Here is a 24013-nt window from a genome sequence, read left to right as displayed (position 1 = left end):
AGGTACTCTTCTACATGCCTGAGGTAAGAGGGCTTCTCAGAGCTCTCACACCTCTGACACTCTGTCTCAAAATAAAGGAACAAGCAGGCTGCATCTGGCAGATTTATTTCTGTCTTTGGGGTGGTTGCAACTGGGAAAAATTGGTAGGAAATCATAGAAAATATTCCTTTTGAAAATAGAAAGAAAGCTAAACATCAAATTAATCTCATTCTACCACTGCTATGCAGTATTCTGATTGACTTGGGTCCTTGCACACATAGTTCCAAGAAAACTAGAGAAGAAACAGAGAAATGCGTTGAACATACAGTAAATGCCACCAAATTGCTCGAAATATATGATAGTTGCTACTCATTCATGGGGAATAGATACAGCATCAGAAGACTGAAACAAATATCATTGATATTTTGCAACTGTAGAGTGGGGTAAGGTAGGCTGGGTTGTGTGGAAAATGTTATATATTGATGAAGGAAACAGGTTATGTGGAGATTCAATGTGACCAAACCATTTGTGGTAACAGCAGGATCGCTTTCCTGTAGGGGTGTTGCTCTATTTGACTTATATAGCCAAACCTAGGGTTATTTTCTCTGTGGTAGTAATGTAATAATTTGGAAATACAAATTTGTATGAGTGAATCTCACTGTTTACATGTGGAGCTCAGCCTTGTGTTTTCTGCCATAGCAAAATAACTCTACAGGTCTTAATTGTTATTTTCTCTCATCTTTCAGACTTAGAAGTCATTATTGTCATGCACCAAAACAACAACAAAAAAGAAACTTGCCATTGCAGCATGAAATCACATTTTTCAAAAATAAATTGTGTATGCATAATTTGCAAAAAATAGCTGAGAATGGGCACTGCCTGAAGTGTGAATAAAAATGCTTGCAGTCTAATCAGCGTAGTCACTGAAATTTTATTAAGCTTTGGTTGCTGTGTGTCACATTCAGTTTTAAGGAACAAAACATATCTGAGCTTGTTTGTCCAGAGTTCCTTATTTTTTTTTCCCCTGTTTCTTTCTTTCGTGTCAAGGCTACATATATCCTTACATTTTTCTCTATTTTCTTTTTTGAAACCTTCCTCTTAAATCACAATATAAAAGGACCCATTTAGTGCCTACCACAGTTTCATACTGAATAACAAGAAAATACTAATAGTTGAATCCCAAAAAGTCTACTTTTTGAAATTTAAACCTCTGAATTTTCTTTCCATCCAGAGAAGATGAAAAAAGATTGTCTCTCTTAATAATCTGAAGGAAAAAGGAGAGATAGGAGATTTTCAGAACACAAAGGACAGAGTACCTATGCAGTGATTCAAAATACTTTTCCTATTGAGGATTTTTACTTGGCAAAAGCACCAGGACAGACTAGGCAGAATTCAAAAAAGAAGTAATTTAAGTGAATTCTGATAATAATGATGTTTGTGCAAGAGAAAAGAATGGTAAAAAGATCCACCATGATATCTATTTTAAAAGATATCATGAGCTGAGAGATACATAGCCTCTAGAAAATACAAAATCAGAAAATGAACAGTAAAAATCCTAAAGAATGAATTGTAATAATTGGGGTTTCATTTACTAGTACTGGAATTTTACCCAGTCCTCAAACCTTCTCAGATGAAAACCTCTTATTTAAAAGTGTTTATACCATGTTTATTAATATATGATGGGATACTTAAAATATTGTAACACTAACCTTACTTAAAATAGTAATGTCTTCCAGAATTTCAAGGATATGTTTTGTGTTTAACAATTTGCTGGATTTTGGAGGGTTTGTACCTAGGTTGAAATTTGTTCTGTAGGAAGTTCCTACTTTACTCTGGTTTATAATAACAGTGAATGGTCTTATCCAGAGTCTCCAACATGATGTTGTGGTTTAGGAATGATATCCCCCAATTTAGTGTTACTACTGAAATACTCCAGACCATGAGCTGCTCACTCACTTCCCCTTCGCCCTCCACTTTGGTGGGCTGGACAGGAGAACTGGAGGAACAAAAGGTAAAGATCACGTGTTGAGATAAGAACAATTTACTGCAAACAGCAATGAAATACGCAAATGAACAATAACAGCAACAACATTAATAATAAAATAAGCAAGAGAGGCAAATGATTCACATGTGAAAGCTCACCATGCAGAGCCCAACCACATCCGACTGCTCGCTTCCCACTATGCAGCCAGAAGGGGTTCCTTCCTGCTGGCCTCTGCAATGATGTGATGTGGTATAGAATAAACTCTGCATTCTAGCCATGGCCACTTCTGGCTACTGCAAAAATTAACTCTGTCCTGTCCAGAACCAGGACACAGAATAATTTAATATATGTGAAGTACAGTTTTGTTAAATATGTTAAAACAGGGTCTAATACCCTTTATTTTTTTAATTCTACAGACATGTCATTAGTGTGCACATGTTGAAGGATGGTCAGATGTATTTTAGGTTAGTTGGTAATATTCTTATTAGAAAGATACAGTTTTAAATATATTTATTGTAGTTATAAACATCTACCAAGCCATAAAGATTTGTATTTCTGATGAATCTTGTGTTATTCCAGACCTTGTTGTTCCATTGACCCTTTTATAAGTCAATCCTTTGCAAGCAAATAAGTATGTAAAAATCAAAATCAGGTAAGCAGTAGAAAGCATGCTTGTTTCCTTATGTTTCTCTCTTTTGAATGGTAAGATTATCAATAATAGAAATTAGGTTGAAAAGTGTTCTTCAAGTATAATATGGTGTTACTTAACAGCAAATGTTCATGTCTTGACTCCTTAGATCAAGATCCAATTTTGCCTTCTGCCTAATACTGTTCTATGGCTCTTCAACATTATCCCTGAGTAGAACAACCTGTCAGTCAGTTGAAAGTACCCATTACACTGTTAATAGTATGCTGATTTATGACTTTTGTAATGTGTCTAGTGACCTTCAAAAAGAAATGTGGACAGACCTTTTCATTTGAAAGTACATTTAGAAGTATTTGTTTTGAACGTGCTATGGTTTAAAATCCCACACATCAATGTTTTTTGTGAGTTAGGCATTGGTTTACATGGTTCTGACTTTTTTTTCCTTGATTAAACCAAGTCTTAGTGGAATGAACTGTATGCTAAGAAAATCATGGTTATATAGCTGCAACATCTTGTCTCTCTTAATGTAACTGTAGACTTGATTCATAACACAGTCTGGGTTTTTTTTGTTTTTGTTTTTGTTTTTTTTTCTGCAGAGACTCAAATGAAAGTTTCATTTTCAGTATAAATGGACCTAACCAATGTTAGGCAATCATAAGTGGCATGAATTATATCGATTTTAGGCTTATAATCTTTCTGAACCCATCCCTGAAAATCATCTGGCTATTTGTTGGGAATATCTTAGAAACTTTGGAAGACTTATGCAGTCATTAAATCCTCATCATATGCACACATTTAATAGGAATTTTTTGTTGCTAATCTCAGCTCGGCAGACTGAGTCCTTCCCTTGTTGCCAGTATAATTTATATGTAATCATAATTTGACAACCTTAGTCTAAAGCTGCACTCTGTCCTCCAAGGAAATTTTATACCTTCTGCTCTGTACACTCATAGCATTTATCACTCTTACAATAGGCAGATATGACCCTGTTCATTTACCCTTCAGTGTATGCAAGGAGTTGCTTAGTACAACCAGGTTCTCTACATTATATTTCAGTGCTTTTTTTTGTAGCTGTTGACTTGCATATGGGGTGTTGTTTCTGTTTTAAAACAGAGTCAAATTTTCAAAGCATTTATTATTTTCAGTGGGTTTTCTTACCTTGTTTTCTGATGTTATGCAACCAACAATGAGTAAAAAAGATCAGAGTACACCAATTGCTACGCTTTTGCAAGTGTAAAAACCTGATATGAATGTTTTTATCTCTCAGGAAGTGCAGCTAAGATGTTTCCCAAGGCACTCAGTGAGATACTTCTGACCAACAAATAGGAGTTTTGTATTCTTTGCCAATTCCCACCTCTTCTGTTGTGGCAGGTTATTCTGTGACTATCTTCCAAACACCCACCAGGCTGCTCACTCATTCTTTCTCCTCTGTGGGTTAAGGGAAGGAAACAGGATGAAAAAATCCCATGGGCTTTCCTCCCTCTCTGCCCCTCTGAACTCAGACTTCACTCTCAGCTCAAGTGGCACAGAAAGAATGGGAAGGGAATTAATCCACAGAAGGTTCTTGCTGCTGCTGCTTCCTTCTCACAGTTACCCTGCTCCACCATGGACTTGCAGTGGGCTACATTGAGAATACCTTCTTCACCTTCTGCCGTGCCTCCTCCCCCTCCTCTTCTGACCTTGCAGCTATTTCTCACTGTTTTTTAGTTCCCTTTTCATCTCTCTGAGGGCATTTCTTTTTGCCTGTTCTTAAATTTGCTTTCCTAGAGGTGCCACAATCTCAGCTGTAGCGCTGAGATGTTCCCTGTGGTGGGTTAGTTAGAATAGGATGGACTGGACTGTGTCCAGCATGACGTAGCCCTGGCCTCTTCTCACGGAGGCTGCCCCACAGCCCCCACTGCCAGTGCCTGTGGACCTTCATCAAATACGTCTGTCACTGGCAAATAGCAATGATCATAACAGCTTTACAAAGGTCTGATTGTAAAAGGATTAGCAATACACTGGGTGTATAGCAGTTACTGTCTAAGTTTGGTCAGTGCTGCCCCATTAATCCAGTGTAAGATTAACTCTCACCTCTTGTTTCTTGTCAGAGCAGGGTCTTTGGATGTTCCTGTTCTCAGGGTCTGTTTCCCACATTAAGAAACCCTCCAGTCAGGCCCCAGTGCCCCATTGGTTCCAAATAACAGTAGGTCATACTCTAGTTGAACTAACTTCACGTGCTATTTTGGGAGACTGCTGGGTCATCTGCGTTGTTGGTAAACCATCTAAAGTTTTTAGAAAGGGGATCTGATTAAGAAGTTTCCCTTTATTGCCATGTTCCTGTGTTCTTCCATAAGCAGTTGTTACTGACTAGCTTTGGAGATAAGATGCTGTGTCTAAACCAGTATGGTCAAATGCTCAAGTGTACTTTTTCTAATTTATTTGTTACCTGTCTGAATTTATTTATATGTACTCAAAGAGGAAAGAGGAATGCAGCTCTGTGATAAATGGCTTGGGAAATATCAGGAGACTTCTGAAGCATTTGTATCTTTATGTAACACTACGTTGAGTAAATATTTTCCTTCATGGAGGATTGGATGTAAAGCCACTGGGCATTGCTAAGCCTGAGGGAGCTGTTAAAAAAAATGTATAACATAGAACTACTGGCAGTACTGGAGTGGCCAAGTAGCTTATACAGAGCATAACTATTTTTTAAATATTGCTAAATCATCTTCGATGTGTGACTAAGCCTGCACATGATGTGTCAGTCAGATTGCTGGAGGGTTATGGTACTACTCCACAGGAACATCTGGGGAAATCTGGCCCACCCTAGGACACACTATGCTTCTCCCATATTAAGCCAGGCATCCTGCTTGTCCAAGCCTATAGTCTACATCTCTGGGGTGCATTTCCTATAGCCCAGAGCTGTAGGTAGTGTGTGCTTGGAAGGGGTGTGAACAGTGAGGTGCACCAGAGTCCTCAAGCAGAATGGCTTTTTTGAGAAGAGGTGCTAATTAAACCTTATGCGCATTTCTCATTTTAAGTTCTCCATGAATAGGTACATAGTAACAACAGAAACAACCACAGAAGATTTGAATGCAGTGTAGCTGAAACTAACATTCAGTCACTGAGGCGAGTGGCTCTGGTTCTGGCAGGATTTTTGCAGTGCACTTTAGTAAAGCCTTTTACACTCTTTCCACGGCATTCTCCTGGGAAAATTGATTGCTTATGGTTTGAATGGGCACATTGTTCACCGGGTAAATTACAGTCTGGATGAATGTATCCAGAGAGTTGGGGTGAATGGAACTAAGTCCAGATAGCGGCTGGTCAAGTGTGGTGTTCTCAGGACTTGGTGTTGGGGCCAGTCTTGTTTAATAACTTTACTGAAGATATGGATTAAGGGGTGAAGTGTACCCTCAGTCAGTTTGCAGATGACATGAAGTTGTGTGGGAGAGCTGATTTGCTGGAAGGTAGGAAGGCTCTAAAGAGGGATCTGGGCAGGCTGTATAAATGGGCCAAGCCAATTGTATGAAGTCAACAAGGCAAAATCACAGATCCTTCACTTGAGTTGCAACAACCCCATGCAGCTCAACAGGCCTGGGGAAGAGTGACTGGAAAACAGCCCAGCAGAAAAGGACATTGGAGTGCTGGTTGAACAAGAGCCAACAATGTTCCCAGGTGGTTAAGAAAGTCAGTGACATCCAGCCTGTATCAAGAGGAATAGTGTGGTCAGCAAGACTACGGCAGTGATTGTCCCTCAGTATTTGGCACTGGTGAAGTTGCACCTTGAATCTTGTGTTCAGTTTTGATCCCCTCACTCCTAAAACATAGTTGAGGTGCTGGAATGTGTCCATGGAAGAGTAAAAAGTCTAGTGAAGGATCTGGAGCACAAGTCTTATGAGAAGTGGCTGAGGAAGCTGGAGAAAAGCAGACTTAGGGGGGATTTTACCACTTTCTAGAAGTAGCCAGGTGGGATTGGTCTCCTCTCCCAAGTAATAAGTGATAGGACCAGATGAAATGGTCTAAGCTTGTGTCAGGGGTGGTTTAGATTGGGTATTAGAAAAAATTTCTTCCTCAAAGGAAAATATTGGAACAGGATGTCCATGGAGATGGTGGAGTCACCAGCCCTGGAAGTATTTAAATGACATGTAGAAGAGGCACTTGGTGACATGGTTTAGTGGTGAACTTGGCAGTGCAGGGTTAATAATTGAACTTGATGATCTTCCAATCTAAAACCTTCTTATTCTATGATTCTAAATCTTTAACAGAGAACATGATACACCTGCGATAGGACAGGAACAGAATAGTAGTTTAATATGTATCAAGAGATCTTACAGGTAGGTCACATCATAGAATTTTTCAGGCTAAGCAAGAATTGAATGGTCAATCAAGAAATGTAAGGTGATTGGAGTAGAGATGATTTGATTTGCCTATCAGCCAATAAACATACTTCACACCTTTAGGTTTAAGGCATGTTACATTATTTTTATCAAGCCTGTATGAAGGACTGAAAAAGGTTATTAAAAAGTTATTATTGGCTCGAAACAGCTCTGTGTCTGGGTGGAAGGGACAGATTTAGTTCTGCTAAAGTGGAATGGTGCTCTGCCCTGCCCGTATCCTCCCTCCTTGAAAGCCACTGATGCAGCTGTCAGTCATTGTCATCCCAGGAGCACTGCCCCACTGCCCCTGAAGCCCCTAACACAGTCCCTGAGTAGCTGGCAGACCCCGAGCCCCACCTGGGAGGACTGGCCAAATGAGTCCGAGCAAGCAAAATCAGCACCATGCAGCCACTGTGTGTTCACAGCCCTACCTTTCCTTGGATCTCTGGTAACGGGATCTATGCTGGATCTAAGGTGGTACCTGTAAATCTCTCTGTCTCTCTCTTTTTTTTTTTTTAACTGAAATTTAAAAAAAAAAGACCCAAATTAAAGCACTGAAAGAATAATTATGATTTTCTGCCCATGAACTCATGTTTGGGCAGAAATCATAGAACCATAGAATGGTTTGTGTTGGAAGGAACCTTAAAGGTCATCTAGTTTCAACCCCCTTGACAATAAGAACTTAGGAAGTATGAGTTTAGGATTTCTCATGTCTTTTAGATGGTCATAATTTAATATGTCGTATTTGCAAGTCTAAAATTTCTATATTAATTAAAGGTTAAATATAGATCACTGAAGCATTGTTCAGTCTTTATGAAAGAAGGATATACTGAGCATGGAGAATTGCCTTCCACTTGGCTAATTATTTCAGAGAAATCATTTGAGTAGCAAGATTTGATGATATGTTCGTTTGTAAATGCTTCTTGATCAATGTGTATCCTTCACAAAGTTAGGGACCAGCTAGAGGTCTGCTTGAAACCTAGCAAAGTATATTCCATTAAGTAATTCTCTTGCTTGATTTTTCTAAAGCAAGAATGTAATCAGTCTTTGTGCCAAAGGAATAAGGAAATATTATGGTTTCTCATCTTCTTTCTCAGGTATCTAAAATAAGCCCCAGTTGTCCCAGGCTGGTGAGAGCTCTGGGGCAGTGAAGAAAGATAGACATCTGGTGTAGATGATTTATGTTCCTTTACAGTTTCCCTTGCTCTTTGCTCAGTTCTGCACCTACTTTAGCTGAAGTGAATATGATCTGAATAAAACAGCGAGCAACCCAAGAAAGGAGGGATGGAAGAGAACCTTCTGTCTCTCAGGTCTCTGCAGCTGGAGCAGTGGATAGGTTGTATCAGGAGCCAGTCACATCACTTTTGTATTTCTAGAAATTTCCTGGATCATAAGGGTATTCTCCATTCCTGAATTCATCAGTCTTTGATGTTTTGTAGTTTTTTCGTAAGACTTAAGTACAGTGAGACAGTAGATACTTGGGGTTTTTTTGCCCCATACTTAGAAGCTCTAAAGAGGGGCAAAAGTAAAACTAAAGAAGTGGGATACCAAGAAACATCAAATCAGTAGCAAGTCTAAATCTCTAATCTGTAAAGGTTCTTTCAGCCAGTTTCTGGCTTAAATCAACTCAATGTGAACAAAATATTTCTCAAATTATATTTACTTTATATTTTAACTGACATTTAATTGTTGCATTACCTTGTCCATTAATGCCAGTCTGTGTGGTTGTTTCTCTGTCATTTCAATGACATCTTGGAACTTTGGGTGGATCATTGTAGAAGGTATTTTAAAGTAGAAGGCTGGACTTGAGGCCCTAAAGTTTATAGGTACTTGTATCTGCTGATATCAAATTGTCAGATCAGAGGTATAGAATCATCCAAAAGTACAGCAGCAACATTCATCAGATTTTAACTCTTATCCAAGTAAATCGGAATTCAAGCCCAAGTTGTGGCACAAAAGAGAATTTTACCAGTTAACTATCTGAAGGAGTTGGAAAATCTTTGCTTCTTCCCCTATATTAAAATAACTTTATTAAATGACTCCTAGGACTGGAAAGAGTTGCAGCATGGTGAAGGAAGGCACTATTCTGAAAACTCTGGAAAGTTTCAGTTTCTCTGAAAACTTCCATGTGCCATGTTATCTTTCTATATTCAGTTGTATAGAGGAAGTCTGAAATAAATTACATTGGTAAGGCTCCTTAGGCAGGAAAAAAAAAGACGAGCTCAGAATCGTATTCTGTTTTTTAAACTATACATTCTCTTTATAGCTTAAGGTCAGCAGGTACTTTATGTGCATATCATGTGAGTCATTAACCACAGCTGTAGTTGACTAAGCAATGACCAGTGTCTTTATACAAGCAGGTGCAACATCCATCCAAAGAAGGATTGTACATAGTATCATGTCATTTCCCTTCAAGAACACTACTAAGATCCCAGGGGCAGATTTCAAATATAATATATCCACTTAACACACTTGCTGCTGACTTTGCCAATGTCTGATTGCAATGACTGTTGAGTTTTGTTTTTAGCAATGACTTCTGATTGCAGTATCTTGCCACAGGTTGCACCAAACCAATATGAAAAGTGTTGGACAGCTTATCAGGTACTAAATGACTCTTGCTTATCTCAGCATTTAAATCTCTGGGACAATGAGTGAAATTGAATTTTCTTACATCCCATCTGGTAAACAGAAAAAAAATATGACTAGGAAATACCATTACTTTTATCCAACAGTCAAGAGTGTCTGTTTGTTTTGGTATTAACTATAAATCCCTTTTGTGTGCCATGGACCTTTCAAATTATATTTGTGAACACTTTGCTTTCTTCTCCATATTACTAGCAGTTGCACTTCGTATCCTTTTATTTTAGTGAATTATGCCTCTTGTCAAGGAGGCAACTGTTTGCAGGAGATAACACACAGAGGTACAAACACTCAGGCTGCTGAATTTCTTGTGCCCAAAACACTATTCTGGCCTATTTTTAGATGCTTTTAATATATTTTAAAGCAGACAAGATTTGAAAACAAAAATGGAAACTAGCAATAAAACAAGCAAACAAACAAAACCCTGAAACCGTTCTGATGAATACAGATGAACAGTCTAGTAAGTGAAAATGTGATTCCAAAGAAAGCTGAGCTCTGCAGTTTAAAAAGCTACTTCTTTTCCTTGAGTGAATTCAAGTTGTGTATTGCAACATTTACAGGAAGCGCTGTGGGCATATTTTAGTCTATGAATGATCACGGTTTCTTAGACTTTATTTTCTGGTAGTATGTCTTATAAGAAATGAGTTTTGTGATTAGTTTGTTACTGGCATGCTTGGTGCACTTCTTTGAAGTAGTGAATGGTCTTTCAGTTAGTCATAAAAAAAAGCTTAGGGCTAAAGCAAGGCACATATATTTCTAGGCACAAGCATTGAAATTGTGTGCAGAAATTTTTAGATTTAGGTGTGAAATTGGGGTGTAGAGTAGTTACCTTTCATTTATTGGACTACAACAAATCATTAACTTTGTTTCCTTTAAAACATTTGGCTTTTTTTTTTCATCTTTTGTTTAAGCACTGGCAGCCAAGCTTTAATGTGGGCTTGGCACTTTTGGTATTGGGGAAAATCCATATATACATCTAATTAATCACAGCACTAATAAAATGACAAAACAAATCAGATATTTAGAGACTTCAAATCAAACATGATATTTATCATTTGTTGTATAGAAAGAATGCACTGACACCCTGTCTTCTTCAGTGAGGGAGGTAGGGTGAAAGAAGACTTGTAATAATTTCCTTGTGTGTTCATTTAACTTTATGATGGTTCCTCTCAGGAGAGCATAATGAAACGGTAAGAGACTAATGATCCATAAATTTAACAGAACCCAGACTGAACAATCTTTCAGTCTGACAAAATTAGTTAACAGTAAAATGCATTTACTTGAGATGAGTATGCATATGTGTGTGTGAAATCAAGCCCCAAGATAAGAACATTTTTTAACTTTTCAAGAAGTTTATTTTTAGACTACAACTTTAACCTTCCAAATCTGACTCCTTTCTCCTTCACAATCTAAATTTGATAATTTTATTTGCATTTTTGCTTTTCTTTTTTTTCTTTTCCCCCCAAAAATACAACTGTTGCTGGTCATACTTCATATTTGATCTTTTCCTTGCATGTATTGTCACAAATACTTACTCAAGTGACAAACCCAAGAACGTGGTTGATTCTTTTTATGGTGATTATATCTTTAGTAGCAACATAACCTATGTCTTATTTACCTGTAGTAAACCTAAACTTATCTGTAACTTAAACATAGATTGTATATAAAGTCCCACTCTAGTACTGAGAACTTCAACGTTGTATGGGGAAATTTAAGTTGAGTGAAATTGCCCTGTCAGCTACTGTCTCAGTGACTGCCATTTCATAGTGTGGACACACTCACTAGTGAGTATGAGAGCATATGAAGAGTTAAGTCCTCTAAAACCGTTTCTAAAGGAGGTTTTAAATTTCCCTCCTTCCTTATAGTGAGCTGCAGATACAAACCAGAATGGGTGGACCAGTTGAAAGCATCAGAGCTGCATCATGATTACCGAGCTTGACAAGTACTTGCATAGTAGTCTGGCCACCAATACAGGCTCACCCTGCCTCATTCTGATCCTTACATCTGCATAAAACCAATGTAACTATTTGGAACATTTGCTAAGAGTATATCAATGCCTGTGTACAATAACACAGCTTCTGCTTCTACTTCAAGTAATCATACCCAGATTCTCTTTTACCTTAGAACTTCCAATAGTAATAAATTCTCAGGAGACTGAGTTTTAGGTTTGAGCATACAGAAGCTGAACTGTCTTGACTCATTCACAGGTGGCTCGTTCATACTTGCCTAGCAATATTCAAGGTCTTTTATATGCCTGTGCATGCCGAAGTCAGATTTCTGATGGTAATACAGAACAGATCTGTGCTTTTACTCGCTGATGAGGTTTGTTTACGTCTTTCTTTCTGTGGCAGAAAAAATCCAACAAAGGATTGTAAAAGGTATGTATTATACAGATGACAGACACAAATTTCACAGATAGGAATTTTATACCAATAATTTTAACGGACTTATTTGTACTAACTTCATCAATATAGGATAATTATACACATGTTGTACTGTTCTCTGAATTTTTTCTTTGTGATGTTTGTTTTGTTTTTCCTCTACCTACTGTGCTACATGGCAGAAAACATGAAATTCAGGTTCTGTCCTTCATTTGATGCCTTCCTTTGCTCAGTTTCTAAGCAATTTCTTTCTGAAAGAAGGAGTTCATTTTTTCCTGGGTAAATTCATAGTATCTTATCAATATTTTGCTTATTCTTGCATCACTTTTTAATGTGGCAGCATTTCATATACATGCTGGAAGCAGTGCTCTTCATAATCATTCCCTCTTCAGTAAAGTCATTAAGTCTACATTGTCAAATTTTACCTTGATTACAAATGCACACATTTTCCATGCTGCTAATATAAAATAAATGTCATGTATGTTTATTTGCAGCTCTAACCAAAGTGGTTGATATTAACGAACCATTAAGGAAACCTGAATCCCAGATCATTATTCATTCAACAGTCAAAAAAAGCATCTGTGCATTAGATGCTATTAGCACATGCAGAATGCCAGATATAATGATCCCATTAAGTCAGACTTGATTAATAGTTTATAAAGACTGAATTTGTGTTATTTTTGGAAATGCAGTATATTATCCATTTGCATTATTTTTTGGAAATACTACTTCAGTGAAGAACAGCCCAAAGGCTTTTCCTTGGCAAATGTATAGTGTTCTGTCTATACTGATCCACTCACCTAGACCAGGAAGGTAGAAGGTCATTATACAGAGAAGATTGTTTTTCTCTCAACTTGCATGTATTGAAATATGCTTTTATTATGTACTGTTCTATGTAACCAAAACTTCCTCAAGGATTTAGCAAAAGTTACTCCTTTTTCTATTTGACTGTGGAAAAATGTTATTATGTTTATAGTTGTAGGGGTGCTGTATTAATTAAACCAAGGTAGTTGTAAACTTGTTCCGTTCCACTTCTAGGGCTAAAATTAAATAACTTCATTTCAAATGGACTTAGTCCAGTGGGTATTTTCTTTTGCTGCTTGGCCTGCAAAGCTGAGACACTGTGTCAGGATCTTTAGTTTTCCTTTGTTGCCACAGAACAACTAAACCTGAAGGTTTTGTTTATGCTAAGTAGTTACATTTCCAGGGTCACTGAAAGTGGTTGATAATATCCTTTTTCTTGGCTAAAACTGTCTTTGTCTTTACTGGCCCAGCAATTTGCTCGGTGACTTTCCAATGCACCTTGGTTGAGATGAGTTGCATATAAAAGGTAAAGGCTTTGTACCTGTTTTTGCTCTGCCAGCCTTGTCCATCGCTACCCACCCTGCCCCTTTCCTCTAGCTACAGAGGTCAGAAAATTTTAAGTAAGAGCAATTCTGGGCTAAGTTTGTAAGATTTACATTAAATGTGTCTGACAGTTAGGGCTAAAACTGCTGGACTTCAATTATAAATATTTTGGTGAACCGTGTAAAGAAAAAAAAAACTAAGAAGAGCAGGAAGCTTACAAGCATGTGAAAATAAGTTGTTTATGAGTTATTTATAAAAAATTAAAAGAAAGAATATACAAGTTTTTCTTAATACCTAAAAATATTTATTTCATGATGCTCCTAGCAAATATACTGGTTTGGTGTTTTGATGAAGAAGTGTTGGTGGTTTTGCTTGTTTTGGTGTTTTGATTTATTTACTTTGTCCCGAAGGCTGTGATTACTGATATACATTATTATACTTACGTATGACAGTTGCATATAGTAAGCCCCTTGCTGATGAATAATCTGAGATAATAAAGGAGAGGCAGGAAAATTATATTCTGTGGGTCAAAGTTCTGTGTTACATGAGGACTGTGAATAGCTTTAAGCTCTCTCTAAAGCAAGGATAATATAATAGACTGGTAAAACCTTTATCATGTAACACTTCATTTTATGGATTGATATGAAGGATTATCAAAAATCTCACCTCTTCTAATCACAGCTGGGGACAATTTTTTTCCTCCTAACAGTAGAAGGAAATTCCTGTATTTAAGGAATTATACCTAATTTATATTCTGCTCCTTCAGAAGAAATATTTATCTTCAAGTTGAACTACATCCAAAAATTATCTCTTTTGTCATTTTAGAGGAGGTGCAACCTCAGACTGCTGAAGACATTTCTCAGTGTTTTTTGAATTCAAACTTCCTCTTCAAGTGCAGAAACACTTTGTATTCCAATTAATGTTACATTTTTTTATCATATCCTAAAAATGCTTTTCCTCATCTAGCTGTCTATTTCAGCTTGTTAGTTTCCTGAAAGAAGTTGCTGCTAGGAACTGCTGCAAATTTAAACAAAGATACGGCTCATAAAAATGGTGGTTGGACACTCTCATCAAAGGGAAAGATTGACTGCTGCGGCAGGCAAAACACGCCCCTGACTGTTTTAAGCACAGACCCTTCAGGAGAACTCTTAGTTTTGTTCACTGAACCACAAAATTGAAGTACCATGGAAGAAATCCAGACATGCAACAAATATGTATCATACTATACTGAAAGGCTTCAAAATTACTGTATTTACACAAGGGTATTACTGACAGAATAAATGAAAATTTTATGGTCTAAGAAAAGAAACACAATTTTAGTTAACTAGCATTTTTCTACTGCTCTAAGGCTTTTATTGGGAGCAGAGGGAATTTGTACTCAGTGAAGTAGATCAGTGAAATGATAATTTGTCTTTGAATGGAATACTTTTATCCCATTAATTTCTGCCATTATGGTGTGAGATAAGATGTAAGCCAGTGACTAACTGAAAATTAAGGTCCAAAAAAAGAGGCAATGAAACAAAAGAATACCTTATGCAGTATTATACAAAGTGCATGCTAAAATTAATTTTTACTCAACCTTTTATTGTAACCACTTTTAAACTTAATTCTTTATGCACTTAATCATGCCTACTTCTGCTATATTTAAATATATTCAGTTTACTCATCAGAGCTGCTTTTAGGGACATTTGATTAAAATTCTTTCTTGTTGCAGTTGAGGAGAAAAAGGACATTGTAGTGGAGATAGGCTTTAGGTGAATGTATGACATTGAAAGCTTTCCCCGTATACTGCAAATGAAGGAATCACTTAGCATATTGCAGGAGAAGCATAAGAGAATACTTTAGTTCATGATATTTTCAAAATTAAGTTGGCATTGTATGCTGACTATAACTGATAGTAATCCTTTTTCAATGAAGTGTAATCACCATGATGTTTTGAAAGCACATTTCAGGTTAGCAGGAAAGGAAGAAAGGATCATAGACATATGTTGTCAGAAATTATCTCCGGAGTTTAAGGTATTTCGTTCCATCTATTGCACTGAAGCTGGATCATGTAAAACTACCATATGCTTGTCTAATCTGTTCTTAAAAACAGTGAAGAATGGTTCATCCCATCCTTGGATAGCCTGCTGAAGTGCCTCATTACTTTTCATTAGAACATTTTTACTGCTCTGAACCTAAAGTCTTTGCTGATTTCCACTTGTCTTTCCCCCTATGTGTGTGAAGAACAAATGCTCATTTTCCTTTTTTTAGCTTTTTTAAATAATGGAAGGAAGTTATATTTTCTACTAGCTACACCATTCTTCTTTTGGACTAAACATATCTTCTATTTTTTTTCTCCTAAGTCATGGTTTCTGAAACCCTTTACATTTCCACATTTACTCCAGTTTTCCCCTCTGGAATTTTCAGTTTGCCAGCATCATTCTTAAGACAAGAATATCCCCAGTGAGCCTGAATCCTGCAGCTGGAGATTTCACACTACCAGTAAACAGTGCAAAGGTAGCTACCTCTCTTCTTCTCTGTAAGACCTCTTAATACATATCCTGAAGTGAGATTTCTCTTTAAGACAGAAGTGCCTTATGAATTTATAGTATAAACTGATCTTTTTATCATGAATATCTTTTCTTCCTGGCTGATTTTTCACAACCTGGAACGATGCATTCTGTTGAGTTGTAGTTCCTATCCTCCTTGAGGTTGTTTTGCTAGTCTTTTTGAATTTGTCTTGTTGAACAATCATAAGATTGTCCAGGTAAAATTTCTCAGGAGCTATGCTTTGAAAAAGTAGGAGCTATGCTTTACTAATAATTTTGAGATTTCACGTAAGTCTTTTCATATGAGTAGCTGAAAAAACTCTGTCTGAGTGTTTGGAGGTCCATCCTGGGTTCATGCCACAATTCCACCTGCAGATTGTCATTACTTTGTTTCTTTCCATAGTCTGGCAGATCAAAACTCTACGTAAGGACTCTACGGGTTCTATGACAAGGAAAACACTGAGAAAAAGAAAATACTGTGTAATATACCAGGTTTCTCAGTTCTATGTTTTTCAGTTTCATAAGGTGTGTTCTCCACTGTCATCCACAAAATTCATTGTTAAATAGTGATCTTTGTTTATCAATACTCTGGGCAATCTGAGGATTTCCATCTGCTTACCAGATCTTCCCACTGATATTGTTAGTTAGCTAAAATACTTCCTAGCATCATCTTCCTCCTCAGGTTGCCAGAGGATTACCTTTAATGTTCATTAGGTAGCTTTAATATTCATGGACAGGAAAGGGGATGGTAGAAGAATTCAAGGCAGAGCTTTGTAGCTGGGAGCTGTAGGGCTGTGGAAGTGGACCACTTCTAATCAGGCAAATGCATCTTACTTGCATGCACTCAGAAGGAAAAAGAGTAACAAGAAGTTTTCATGTCCTCTTCTCAGCCATTCACTCCTTTTTCCTCTGAAGTTGAAGTTACCAGTTACTCCAGTTTTGCATACTGATGATCTCACTGTGTGTGTCTCCACCTTCTGAGAGGACATAAACTTCGTGGAGAGACTGCAGCTTAAGCAGGAGCTGGAAAGCTATTTTAAATTGATAATAAAAAAGATAAATGTATGATCACTTGTCAAAATGATAATCAGGAAATGTTATTAGCACTAATGTTTATTATCACAAAAGCCAAGTCTAATCAGCTTTTAAATATGTAATTAAATTTATATTTTGATAGTTTTCTGAATCTGGACTAAGTTTTAATTGGGAATTCCAGGGAGATGGCCAAGCTGAAATATATCTAAGGAACCCAGAGCTGCTTTGGAAACTTAATATGCTGCCCAGAACACTCCAGAGTATTCTATAGAGATCTATAGTTTGTAGGAAGAAATCCAGGCTCTTCAGGAAAAATGTACACATGTAGCTGCAATCTTACTTGTATCACTGTATGCCAAGAAGCTGAAGCTATAATGTGAGTTTCATAAGTAAAGCCATTTGTGTGCAGTTAAGTGAATTATTTGTTTATTCTGAGGTAGAAACAGAATGGTTATGAAATCATTAATACAGTCTTGGAAAAGGATTTAATTTTTTATTTTTCTCTTTTCCAATAGTTAGTAAATATGAAGGATAAATTCCAGAAAAACAGTTGAAAGGAGACGAGGGAAGAAAAGAGAAAAAAATTTAATTTCTGCAGCAGTAAAAACAATGTCATGATATAACCATGACAAGGAGTAACAATTTATAGTCCAATTCAGAAATCTTCTATGAGAGGTTTTCAAACACTGTGAAACTCTGATGTCACTTGGACTAATAAGATATGCATTATGACTTTTCCTTAAATATACCAGCTAGCTTTATTTTTATTGTACCCTTAAAAATAAAAAAAAATAGAAATCTTTAAAAAGTGAACTGCTCATAGGCAAAGTAATTGAAAGAAACCGCATGTGGTTTATTTTTTCTTCTGGTAAATGAGAAAAGCACATTATGCTTATTCTATGCCTTACACTGAGTTTCAAAGCACTTAAAAATTATTCTACTATTAGGTTAATTCCTATATTCAGTGTTAATTGACTGGGAATCAAAACCCTCTGGAAAAAGAAGTAGGGGAAGAGAACCAAAGGGAAGACTATCTTGTGTTGCAAGGCAGAAATTAGTCTGACTTATTTTTGGTCATGGTAGCACACATGGTTTACTCACTGTTATAGTAAAACAAAAACTTGGAGCTTGTAGGCAGTTTTTTCTATTGCATATAATTCAGTTTATTTTATTCAAGGTCTCCGATTTTTTTTCTAATTCTTTTTGGTTTTGATCTTCACAAACAGGTGAGGGGAGGAGAGGCACTATAGGAGGAAATTAATCTGTAAAGATATTAAGTCTCCTTTTTGTTTGTAGACACATCTACTGGGGGAATATCAAATCTTTCAATCCTAAGAGTAGGGGTTTCTTTGTTGAGTTTTATTTTTTTGCACTATACACTAGCTGCAAATTATGCAGTGCAACTTCTCTGTGTAAGTTCCTAGTTTGAGTGTCTTGGTCCACCTCTTGTTTACCCTGACTGTATCTCTGTGAGGTTGTGGAAGTGGCAAAACACAATACTCATTCTTAGCCAGGTCAGCCCAAAGAGAAGAAAGAGAAAATGCACAAAACAAGTGACTTGTGTGCTTTTCAACATCTTCCAGGGAGCAGCAGCAGTTGCTTTGGCACTATGGAGAAGGAGGGCAGTCTAACCAATGGAAGGGGTCACTCCAAATTCAGTTACGGTGATTCCTTACATTATATCCAGCTTCTATTTCCCTGCTGCTGGGAAGTCAGAAAGAGTATGTGGGAACTTCTTATGTGTCACCTTGTGTATCCTCCTTTTTTTTCAGCACCTTCTCTTCATTTATTTCTCTTATCTATTGAGATAGATGATTAAAATTTCATATAAAAACCCCAAAATTTATGGTGAAGAGCCAATAATGGAAAAAAGCAAACAGAAAAATAAGAGACAAACCCCTCCAAGCTCCAAATTCTATACTAAAAGAAATGTTCTTGATGCTTTAATGTGATACCAGTTTGTTGAACTCATAGGATTAACAATAAACATGTTCCATATTTTAAGAAAAAGTTTGTAATTAAAAAAGCAAATATATGAATACATTATTACAATGAATTATGCAATATTTAATAATTTTTGAAACATCAGAAATAGAGATGTTTTGCTTACATTGCTTCATGTTTCCCTAAAACAAAAATAAAAATAAAAAATAAAAGAAGTCTCTCTTTCTTCAGAATTTATGTCACAACTGCATAACCTGAATATAAATTTATACTATGCAGATAAAAGATGGAGATGATAGGGATGTTATGATTTATATAATCAAGATCAATATACACTTATATTTTTCCTTTCTGTTTATTCCTTATTAGTAATGTTTTTTTCCATAACGTTATCTCACAATACCCTTCAACAGTTAAATCTGACCATATAAATTCTGTCTATTTCTGCTACAGCTTAATTCACAAAGGTATGTAGTCCATTACCTGTGGTCATCTTCTGTGGGTTGAAACTGTTTTCATTACAGTATTTTTCTTTCCTTTTTAGGAACATTAAGTTATTAATAAAACAGAAAAAGTTAAAAGATGGCACTATGCCAAAAATAAAAATAAATACCTGAAAAATAAAAAGTGCATTTAAATACTGACTGCCAACACAATCCTGGGATTCTTTAGGATAAATGTTTATAGAAGGGTCGAGCTGGTGATCCATCTAGTCTACTCAGCTCTGGTGAGACACATCTGGTCTGCTGGGTCCAGTTATAGAGTCCTCAGTACAAGTAAGAGGTAGACTTACTGAACCAAGGCCAGTGATGGGCCATTAAGATAATTAAGGGATTGGAGGATCTCTTATTATAAGGATACACTGAGAAAGCTAGGGTTCCTCAGCCTATGGAGGACTTGGACATCATGGATGGGGATGAAAAAGAGAAAGATTCTTCTTGATGGTGCCTAGTGAGAGGACAAGAGACAGATAGCACAAATTTAAATAAAGCTAATTCTGTTTAAAAGTAATGAGTGATCATAGTGAGTGTTCATAATCTCAATCTAATGAGATATGAGAGTGAACGAACACTGGAAGACATTTACTACAGAGGCTATGTAGTCTTCCTCCATAGAGACATACAAATCCCAACTCAACATGGTCTTTAGCAACTTGCTCTAACTGACCCTGGTTTGGGTAGTGCATTGGACTTGTCAGTCTTGAGAGGCCCTTTCCAGCCTCAACAATTCTGTGATTGGTTCTGTGATTCCACAGATAAATGATTTTTCATTGGGAAAACCTTTACCTCTATTTGTGTTTCATAAAAGAGAGGAAATTGATTTAAATTAGTCCTTTATTTCTAAAAGAAATACAATTTTTTTTGCATAAATTTACCAAGAATATTCCTGCTAAAACTGTTATACTCTAGCTCACAATAATATTCATACAAATATTCTGTACAGCATCTTAGTATTCGTATGTTCTACTTCACTGTCTTTTATTTTAAAAATTGGACCTAAGTGGGATTTGTTTATAATAGAATGGCTCAGCAGTCACAGCAGTCCTCTTTGGAAATTCAAGAAATGCAGGGCAAGTTATATGTTTTACATACTACTCTGGCAGTAGCAGGATGAGCTGGTTCCTATTCCACTCTTAAAACTAAGATATGTAGAAACATATTTGGATTTGGGGGATTTTTTTTATTTGCTTTTTTGTTCTTTGGTTTTACCTTTTTTTTCTTTTTTATTTTTTTAATAATATTCTCATCTCACTGGGAGAAGGGTTATTTGTATTCTTGTTTGTATAGATAAGGTTATTTTCTTTGTTCTTGCTAGCTATTGCCTCTGGAATACAAATTTGGAGCAGACAAAAGAAGTAAGTATCACTTAAATGTAGGAAAGCTATTCAGATGTAGCTTTCTGCCATTCTTTTAGGAATGGTCTAGCACCAAGTTTTGATGGAGGAAGGAGCAGATATATACTGAGTTCTGTGTCAGCTCTGTCAGCCCTGGGCAGGTGACTCAGATGCAAATATTTTACTAGAACAAAGCAGAATGCAAATATTAATTATATTTTTTCAGTCTTTAGAACTACAATCATATTTATCTTTTGACCTTAGAATTTTTAAATGTTTTTCTTTAAGCTTTTCTGTGTCATTTTGAATTTTTCTGTTTTATGTCATGTAAGGGTATAATGACCTTCACAAATATATAGAAGTAAGGTATATATGCTCAAGGAACAGATTAGAAATTTCATATAGCAAAGAATTAAGTAATTACTTTATTTATGGAGCCTGTCACATTAGCATGACATCAGACACTTTAGAACAGGACACTATTTCATAATGCTGTGTTGTGCTTACTTATGTTAGAACTATTGGACCCCTTAATTTAGCTGGCACAACGCACAGAAGTACTGAAGTAGAAACATTTTATCATACAAATTACTAGCATGAAACCTGTATAACTATAGGACTAAATCAGGGCCTGAGTAGCCTGACTTAATCTTTCCCTCCCTAGCCTTTGTGCTGGTAAGAGTTATGACAGTGAGCAGAGCTCTGATTCACAGTCTGTCTTGTGGACTGTACTTATGCCTCTTTGCTGAGCTGGTGGGAAAACCACACCTGATCCTGTAAGAACTGTGTTACAAAATGTTCAGAGCTTTCATTAGACAGGAAATGAGCTCAATGCTAATGAAGGAAAAAAAAAGTTGGTAGAAAACCCTGTGGAAGAAAGCATTTCTTTTCAGTTTGGGTGTGGACAGTATGATCTTGTGGAAGGTAAAGTCTTTTTGAAAGGTTTTTGAAGCAACTTTCATGAAATTAATTCCCAGTGCCTATCAGGATCAACCCTAAATCTCAAATGAAAGAAAATCAAAGGTAGCGCTCTATGAGCTCAGTCACAGCTATAGTAGAGTTATTTTTCTATTGAGTTCTCAAAGTTATAGAGACTAAACAGAGTCAAAGAAAGTTTGGACCAAGAAAGAAGACAAATGCAATTTGTCACTGTTCCTGACCACAGTGGAACTGTTGGGCAGCCCAGCCCTTGTGACAAGTGAATATAGAGTTGTTTTCTTTTACACTGAATAGCGTTACATTTGTTGGTATTTGTTCTACATATTCTCATGTATTCAAAATGCTTCAGTATTTCACAAGAATTACTGACATTTTTTCAGAGAGTCAGGCAATTATTTAAAAAAAAGAGTCAAGGAGATGGAAATGATCATAGTACATATTTATAATAAATATGTATAAAATAACACAGTTAAAATGCTAGATTTTACTTCAGACCTAGTAGGGGAGCAGATGCTGCCCATACTGTAAGCTCCTGTGTTGTGTGTGGCCTCTGAGTTTAGCTCCTGGCCTCCCTCCTATGTTCTGAGGATGCCAAGCCTCTTCGTAAGATACCCTGGAGACACAGCAGTTCCTTCCCATGGCAGGATTAGCTCATTACTGTTGTTACAGAGTCAAATAGGATCACGTTTGAACATGATCTGTTTGAATAGCAATTACATTTAGGTGTGGAATAGCTTTCTTTAGAATAAGCTACCAACAGCTGAAATAGTAGACTGCTTTTTAAGTATTTATGTTCCTCAGTACCTGAAAGCTTGAACAGTTTATGCTCATGCTTTGTTACTTTTAATAAGACTTTCTGATACCTCCAAAAGAAATATATCAACCAAGTTTTAAGGAAGACAATAAAGTTTCCCAGTGCCTCTTTTTATTTAGATTTCATGAAAATACTGTAGAAGTTACATAAAGATCAAAAAGGCCAAAATTTGCTTTAGAGCCTAGAAATATTAAGTATTTCATCAAGCTGGTTTTTATGAGGTAATACTGAAAAGTTTTGTTGATTTTATGTGTTGCATTGTCCTAGAGGCAGAGAAATGGTAAATCTACCCCAAGTCCTCTTTTCATAGATGATAATACAAGACCAACTCTCAGTAAAGTGTGTTTTCTTTGATTTGTAACAAACTAAAGGAAAGCTGAGAGGAAAATAAAAATGTGACTGTGCAAATTTGTCCAGAAAACTTCCAAATAAATAAAATAATAAAATAATATGAGCAATTTGATAAAATGACAATAAAGTTTTGGGATTTATGTAAATCTTAGCAGTGGATGCAATTTCTCTTTCATTCCAAGAAAGCTATAAAAGCATGTCCCGTCACAGGCTACTGTGCTAACAAAGTACACTTGTGACTCAAGTTCTTTATACAAAAGCTGTTTACTAGCCATAGGAGTGATTTAAAAGAAAGTAATTTCTTTTCTCTGTACTGAAAAGCTTGATTTTGATATCTAGGCCAATCCTTTTACTCCCATAGTGACACTGACACAAAGCGAGAATCAGATTTAGGGATGAACTCCTCATTCCCAGCATTTAATATTTTGGTCACTTCAAGACCAAAATAAGGGCACCTGACTGATAGGGTACCGTAGCATTGTTGAAATGTAAGTGGTCAAGTTTTTCCTTGGAGCTCACTTCCAAGAGTCAAGATTGACCTCTTTACTTGCATGAGAACTGTGTTCTTCAGTAAGGTTTTATCTACTGCTAAAACCTCAGGCTAAGATCAGGTCTAGCCTTAGTGTCACAAGAAAAGAGACAAGGTGTGGGCAATGTGGCTTAGTTCAAATATAACTGTATTAAAGCAATTATCATGCCACGGGGAGTGGAGGACAGCAGTCCTGATTCAATCAATGACCTCTTTTTGAACAGATATCAAAGAAAGGACTAAAGGGGAACATTTTCTCTCCGCTAGACTAGATTTCTCCTCTAGGAAAGTATCTGCATTGGATTTAAAGAGAAAAAATACCAAAGCTACCCAAGCAATCTATCTATCAGCAATTATACAATCTGTCAGCAATTCCCTCCACTGTATGTCCTCTTTCTCCTTGGTAGTGCAGGGACTGAAGGGTGCTTTTCTCTCATGGTCCTTACTTCATGCAGTTAGGCTAATTCAAGTGTTTCAATATCTGATTTTCTACTAATAATTCCTACTGTATAGCTGGATTCCTTTTGACTGTCTAATTGTGATTTTTTTTTCTAATATATGATTAGGTATAAACTTCAAGTGTAGCAAGCTGATTACTAAACTCAGGCAAACCAAAAGATGATAATCTTATTTTTTCACTCTTTACTTCACAATCACCAGATATAATTTTTCATGTGTTTATAACTCTCCACCGAATTTTT

General features: G+C 36.5%; 1 long non-coding RNA gene across 2 annotated transcripts in view; it reads left to right on the top strand.

Annotated features, from left to right (window-relative positions):
* Window positions 1-11658: 11658 nt before the first annotated feature.
* Window positions 11659-24013, top strand: part of LOC139668321 (uncharacterized) — a 100836-nt gene continuing 88481 nt past the window's right edge. For both annotated transcript variants that reach the window (XR_011697028.1, XR_011697029.1), the window contains exon 1: window positions 11659-11985. This is a non-coding gene — a long non-coding RNA (uncharacterized lncRNA). The remainder of the gene's footprint in view (window positions 11986-24013) is intronic.

This window comes from Pithys albifrons, chromosome 2 (assembly GCF_047495875.1).
Source record: "Pithys albifrons albifrons isolate INPA30051 chromosome 2, PitAlb_v1, whole genome shotgun sequence".
NCBI classification, from domain to species: domain Eukaryota; kingdom Metazoa; phylum Chordata; class Aves; order Passeriformes; family Thamnophilidae; genus Pithys; species Pithys albifrons.
The sequence above is the reverse complement of the archived record's forward strand: the minus strand, read 5'-3'. Positions and strand labels throughout refer to the sequence as shown.